This window comes from Neophocaena asiaeorientalis, unplaced genomic scaffold (genome assembly GCF_003031525.2).
Source record: "Neophocaena asiaeorientalis asiaeorientalis breed wild unplaced genomic scaffold, Neophocaena_asiaeorientalis_V1.1 scaffold133, whole genome shotgun sequence".
Taxonomy (NCBI): domain Eukaryota; kingdom Metazoa; phylum Chordata; class Mammalia; order Artiodactyla; family Phocoenidae; genus Neophocaena; species Neophocaena asiaeorientalis.
In genome coordinates, this window is record NW_020174429.1 from 3,337,963 (window position 1) to 3,344,567 (window position 6,605).

The window sequence follows — 6,605 nt, forward strand, 5'->3', positions numbered from 1 at the left end:
AACACGTTCTGAATTCCATGACTGGGTTGACCTGGGTGGGAAAAGGACAGCAGGAGTGAAAGAATGAGACAATCCCAAACTAATACAGTTCAGAAGGAGCACAGTCAGAGGTGTGACCACCAGAACCTTCTCCCAGGAATTTTCAGAAGGTGGTAAGGAGGGCACTGACCTTTACATAACCCATGGAATGGGGAGGTAATAGAGGGTTGAGCCAATTTCACGTATACCTTAAAGGACAGGGTAGCTCTAGCTGACACCTGGACACATATTTAGGTGCCCTCGACAGACATTTTTTTTTTTTTTTTTTTTTTTTTTTTTGACAGGCTCAGCGGCCATGGCTCACGGGCCCAGCCGCTCCGCGGCACGTCGGATCTTCCCGGACCGGGGCACGAACCCGTGTCCCCTGCATCGGCAGGCGGACTCTCAACCACTGCGCCACCAGCGAAGCCCGACAGACATATTTTTAAGGATTAAAAAGCTGTCACATCGAGGATAAGGAAGTTGAAGGGGGTGCCTAAGTTTATCCAAAGTAAAGAATATTTCTGCTCCTAAATAAAGCTAGCTGAGAAACACTGTGGCTCTGATGTCAGCATGCTAACCATACAGCAGGTACAAAGACTAAATTCGCCCACAAAAAAGTAAAAGGGGAAAGGCGAAGGATCAAGTTTCCCGGCTATATAAAGCCCCCTGTAACTGCCAGAAACTCTTCAGGCAGACTCAGGTAGAGCTAAGCAACACTGAGTTCAGTGTCACGAAATGTAACCAAGGCTATTTTGTCTAGGTTGTTCTCCTCATTGTTGTGGCTTCCAGATCATAGGCTTGTCTGAATGACACCATATCTCCATCAAACATCCTGGACTGGAGTTGACCTTGTAGACATATCCATGTCTGGGGCATCTGGGGCAGCAATCCAAGTGTTGCTCCTAACTGGCTTACAAAGGGTCTTGCGTGGAACACATCTTCACACAGCTAGTAGCTACTGGAATGTCATCGATTTTCTCCCCCATACACCTACACTGAAAGGTAGTATAGCCTACTGCAAGTGGTCTTCAAACTAGGGTATCTGTACCCCTGGAGATATGCAAAAACTTTTCTAAGGGTATACAGGCATGCTTTCATATGAAATATTTCCTAAAATCAATCTTTCTGAGAACTAGCATAGGCAAAGTGTCTTACTGGGTCAATTGTACAATGCTCCAGGATACCAAAGAAGGGGATAATTGAATTATTGGTATTGGGGTGAAAACATGAATGACTGGGTAACACATTCTTTTCAAGTTGGGTAGTTTCCAGTGTGTTGCTTTGAATAAAACTGAAGGAGGATCTAACCAAGTTCAGATCAAGGAGTAGCTAATCTGTCCAATGATAGATTTTAATTGCTTTATTGAGATATAATTCACATACCATACAATTCAGTGGGTTTTCATATATTCATGGGGTCGTGCAACTATCACCACTATCAATTTTAGAACTTTTCAGTTATCCCCAGAAGAAACTCTGTACCCTTTGGTAGTCACTCTCACTTTCTTCCCAAACCCCATGGCCCTAAGCTACTTTCTACCACTAATCTACTTTTACCTACTAATCTACTTTCTGTCTCAATAGATTTGTCTATTCTGGACATTTCATACAAGTTGAATCATATAATATGTGGTCCTTTGTGACTGGCTTTTTTCACTTAGCTTAATGTTCTCAAGACGTAATCCATGTTGTAGCTTATATCACTACTTCATCCTTTTTATGGCCAAATAATATTTTATTGTGGAGACATACCACATTTTATTTATCCATTCATCAGTTGATCCAATGATAGATTATTAAAAGTATTTTTTACAATATACTTATATCAGGAATGCAAAATGAGACATGGCTACAGATCTTTTAATAAGTTAAAAGAAGATGATATAAATAACTTTAATTTTAAAGTAAATTACTAAAACAGCTTCCTTAAAAAACACAATTTGCTAGAACTGACACAAGAAAAAACATAGGACTATTCACTTTTCTATTTATTAAGGAAACTGAATTTGTGATTAAACCCTTCTTATAAAAAAACAAAACTCCAGGCCCAGATGGTTTTGCTAGTGAATCATTCTAAACAATTAAGGAAGAAATATACCTTTCTTCCACAGACACTTGCAGGAAACAGAAAATGAGTTAGGAAATGTTCCCTCTTTTTCTGTTACTTTTTCTAAGTAACCTTGATACCACAACTTAAGGACATCAAAAGACAGGAAAATTACAGGCTAATTTCTCTCACAAAAACTCTTAAAATAATTAGCTAATTGAATCCAGTGACATGTAAAAAGAATAAGACATTTGACAAAGGGAGTTTATTTAAGAATGCCAGTTTTGTTTAACATTTAAAAATCAATATTATTCACCACATTAACAAAAACTACTGGGCATATGCCCAGAGAAAACCATAATTCAAAAAGACACATGCACCCCAATGTTCATTGCAGCACTGTTTACAATAGCCATAACGTGGAAGCAACCTAAATGTCCATCGACAGATGAATGGATAAAGAAGATGTGGCACATATATACAATGGAATATTACTCAGCCATAAAAAGAAACGAAATTGAGTTATTTGTAATGAGGTGGATGGACCTAAAATCTGTCATACAGAGTGAAGTAAGTCAGAAAGAGAAAAACAAATATTGTATATTAACGCATATATGTGGAATCTAGAAAACAGGACTTCAGTCCTACAGCTGCAAGGAGCTTAATTCTCCCAACAGCAAGAATGAAACATGCTTCCCCAGAGCCTCCAGATAAGAGCCCAGCCCCTGTTAACACCTTAATTTTGGGATTGTGAGACCCTAAGCAGAAAACTCAAACCCCCTCCCTCACAATGGACTTCTCATCTACAAAATTGTGAGATAATAAATATATGGTATTTTAAGCTGCTAATTTTGTTGGTATTTTGTTATGCAACAATAGAAAATGAATATAGTCACTATGTAATTTTCAAACATGGTTTTATTGAGATATAATTTACATACCTCACAATTTATTCAAGTGTACAATTCAATGAATTTCAGTATATTCACAGAGTTGTACAATCACCATCATTAATTTTAGAACATTTTCATCACTCAGAAAAGAAACCCCTTACTCTTTAACTATCACCCCTCAGCTTCCCATCCCCCTAGCCCTAGGCAAGCACCAATTTACTTTCTGTCTCTGTGGATTTGCCTATTCTGGACATTTCATATAAATGGAATCATACAGTACATGATCTTCTGGTTTCTTTCACTTAGCATAATGTTTCAAGGTTCATCCAAGTTTATGTCCATGTATCAGAACGTCATTCCTTTTTATGGCTGAATAATAAATAGTCCGTTGTGTGGATATACCATATTTTGTTTAGCTGTTCATCAGTTGATGGATCAGGCTTGACTCTTTTTTTCTGTAATTGTGGTTAAAAAACCCCACAAAAAACCCACATAATATAAATTTACCCTAACAATTTTCAAGTGTATATTACAGTATTGTTAACTATATACATATTGTTGTACAGTGGATCTCAAGTACTTCTTCATCTTGCATGACTGAAACTTTATACCCATTGAACAACAACCCCCTGCTTCCCCGTCCCTCCAGCCTCTGGCAATCACCAATTGCTATGTAATTTTGGGTACACAATTTGGACAGGGTTCGAAAACTTGAGTAACATTGTTATTTTCATCCCCATTTACTCACTTATAAAACAAGATTCTCAGGGCTCACATCTATAAAAATGAAAACTAGAGATAGTATGGGTACTGAACGTGGTCATGCTTTAGCGTTAAGTAATATTTATCAATGGTCTTGGGCTGCACTACACAGGCCTACAAGGCCTGTGCTTGCCCAGCTTCAAGACCAATAAAAGAGCCCGGAGTCAGCAACAGAGACATCAATGGTTTAATGGATGGAGCTTACACGTCTGAAGCAAGGTCCTGGAGCGACACCCCATCCTGTGTGGTGGCCAGCAGTCAGGACATGGTGGCAGTCTTCGTCTCTGGGGGAAGGGGAGATTACCAGTTATAGGGGAATTAATGTCAGGTGGACTCATTAGTTACCAGGGAACCCAGTAGAGGGGCACGCCCCTCACTGTGCCTTTGATAAGAACAATCACCAGCTGGGGCCTGGACCAAATACATAGAAAGGTCAGTCATGTGCGTAGGGTTTTGGTAAAGCAGGCATTGATCTAGCAGGGGATGTACAACAGCCATCTTAAGTGGCCTGACCATAAAAATGGACACAGAACTGATTGTAAAAAAAGGAAAAAAAAAAGACTCATTGATCTCACTTAAGAAATGTATTTCCGGGGCTTCCCTGGTGGTGCAGTGGTTAGGAATCCGCCTGCCAATGCAGGGGACACGGGTTTGAGCCCTGGTTCAGGAAGATCCCACATGCTGCAGAGCAACTAGGCCCGTGCGCCACAACTACTGAGCCTGTGCTCTAGAGCCCGCGCACCCAGAGCCGGTGCTCCAAGACGAGAGAGGCCACCGCAATGAGAGGCCCGCGCACGGCAATGAAGAGTAGCCCCCGCTCACGGCAACTAAAAAGGAAGCCCACACACAGCACAGAAGACCCAACACAGCCAAAAATAAATTTAAAAAAAAAGAAATGTATTTCCAATAAAATTTAACTTTTCATATTAGTAACTTGTAATTAGGTTATTTTGATAAATTATAACTACTTATAATTTTAATGATAAGTCAATCCATAAGAAATTTTTTGGCCACAAGAAATATAAAAAAATTGTTTTCAATATATTCAGATTTTTGTTACAGAAAAATATGATAGAGTGATCAATAAAAGTATGCAAAAAAGCATAAAAGGGCTTCCCTGGTGGTGCAGTGGTTGGGAGTCCGCCTGCCGATGCAGGAGACACGGGTTTGTGCCCCGGTCCGGAAGGATCCCACGTGCCGCGGAGCGGCTGGGCCCGTGAGCCATGGCCGCTGAGCCTGCGCGTCCGGAGCCTGTGCTCCGCAAAATAAAGGTAAGTAGAATGGAGCACAATCAAAAGGAGAACAGGAATGATGAAATATTTTACCGGGAGGACCACTGGTGTAGTAGATGGGAGCACAAACTCTGAAGTAAAACTGCAGTGTGGTCTTGAATAAATTATTTCATCTCTCTTTTGCCTTAGTTTCTTCATCTGTGAATCTGGAATGGTAATAGGATTGCCATGAATAAACTGTTATGAAGATTAAATGATTTAACATAGATAAATAATTAAAACCGCAAGTACTATATACAAGTTAGACATTATCATTGTCAAACCTCAGATCTGAGCCTGGGGTGTTCCCTCATCATTCACTTCAGCTTTAACTCCCATGGAGTTTGGAAACTGCCCTCAGAGCACTCCACCAGCCCAGAGGGTGGGTAGGGAGTACCTACACCCCCCCAGTTTAGGAAGGTTGGGTCCAGGACACATTGCTTTGAATCTGTTTAGGCCACTAGCCACATGGGCTACTGAGCATCTGAAATGTGACTAGTCCAAACCAAGATGTACTATAAGTGGAAAATATTCCCTGGATTTCACACAATATGAGAAAAAGAATATAAAATATTTCAATCATTTTTTACATTGATTATGTGTTGAAATGATATTTTGGACATATTATGTTAAATAAAATGTATCATTAAAATTAATCTCACCTGTCACTTGACTTTTTTAATGTGCCTACCAAACAACTTAAAATGACATATGTGGTTCTCCTTGTATTTCAACTGTACAGTTCTTCTTTACACAGTCCGCCTCAAGGTCAGCAGTCAGAGTGATCCTTTAGAAAGATAATTAAGGTCACATCACTACTCTGCTCAAAATTCCCCAATAATATTGCGTCTCACTCAAGAGTAAAGGTCAAAATCCCAACCAAGTTCTACCAGGTCCTAAATGATCAGCCCTATCCACTGCCACCTCCAATCTCCCTGGTCTAGGGTGGGACCCAGATTTTGCCAAACCTGAGGCTTACACCATAGGTGAACAGGAGGGAAAGGAAAGAGGAACGTGGGTCCTTGCTAAGGAAAAGAATGCAAACTACAAATATAAAATTAGTTACAGAATTGATGTTAATTTAGAATTAGAAAATAAATCTCAACAATTTAATTCAGATCCCTTTCTTCTGATATCACTTTAGGCAATTTATCAGACGTGCTTACACAGAGATTCTTCCAGATTGCAGCCTGGCTCCACCACCCCATCTAGAACTCTCCACAACTCCCAAAATTCCCCTCAGGAACAGAGGTCCAGGCAAGTGTCATTGGCTTCGTGGTAAATCTCACTCTGCTCCAATCTCATCTCCTATCACCCTCTGCTCTTTCTGTCACCTCGCTGTTCCTCACACCAAGCGTGTGCCCACCTTAGGGCTTTTCTACTTACTGTTTCCTGAGTTTGAAACATTCCATCCCCAGCTACATTCATAGCTCGCCCTCTCATTTCCTTCGGGTCTCTGCTCAAATGTCATCTCATCAGAGCAGCCTGACCTAGATAGACACTCAAAAACCTCTGTTGAATGAATGAATGTATATAAACTGAATGACAGGGAGACCCTATCAGTTTTCAATATGAAATCATTTCTTCAAGGAAATAATTCACTCTGTACCC

General features: G+C 40.3%; 1 long non-coding RNA gene across 1 annotated transcript; it reads right to left on the reverse strand.

Moving 5' to 3' along the window:
• Positions 1-3,738: 3,738 nt before the first annotated feature.
• Positions 3,739-5,755, reverse strand: LOC112407456 (uncharacterized). Its single transcript, XR_003004750.1, has 3 exons — positions 5,657-5,755; positions 5,049-5,161; positions 3,739-4,007 (listed from the first exon to the last, which is right to left on the reverse strand). It is a non-coding gene; the product is annotated as an uncharacterized LOC112407456 (long non-coding RNA).
• Between the last annotated feature and the right edge of the window lie 850 nt (positions 5,756-6,605).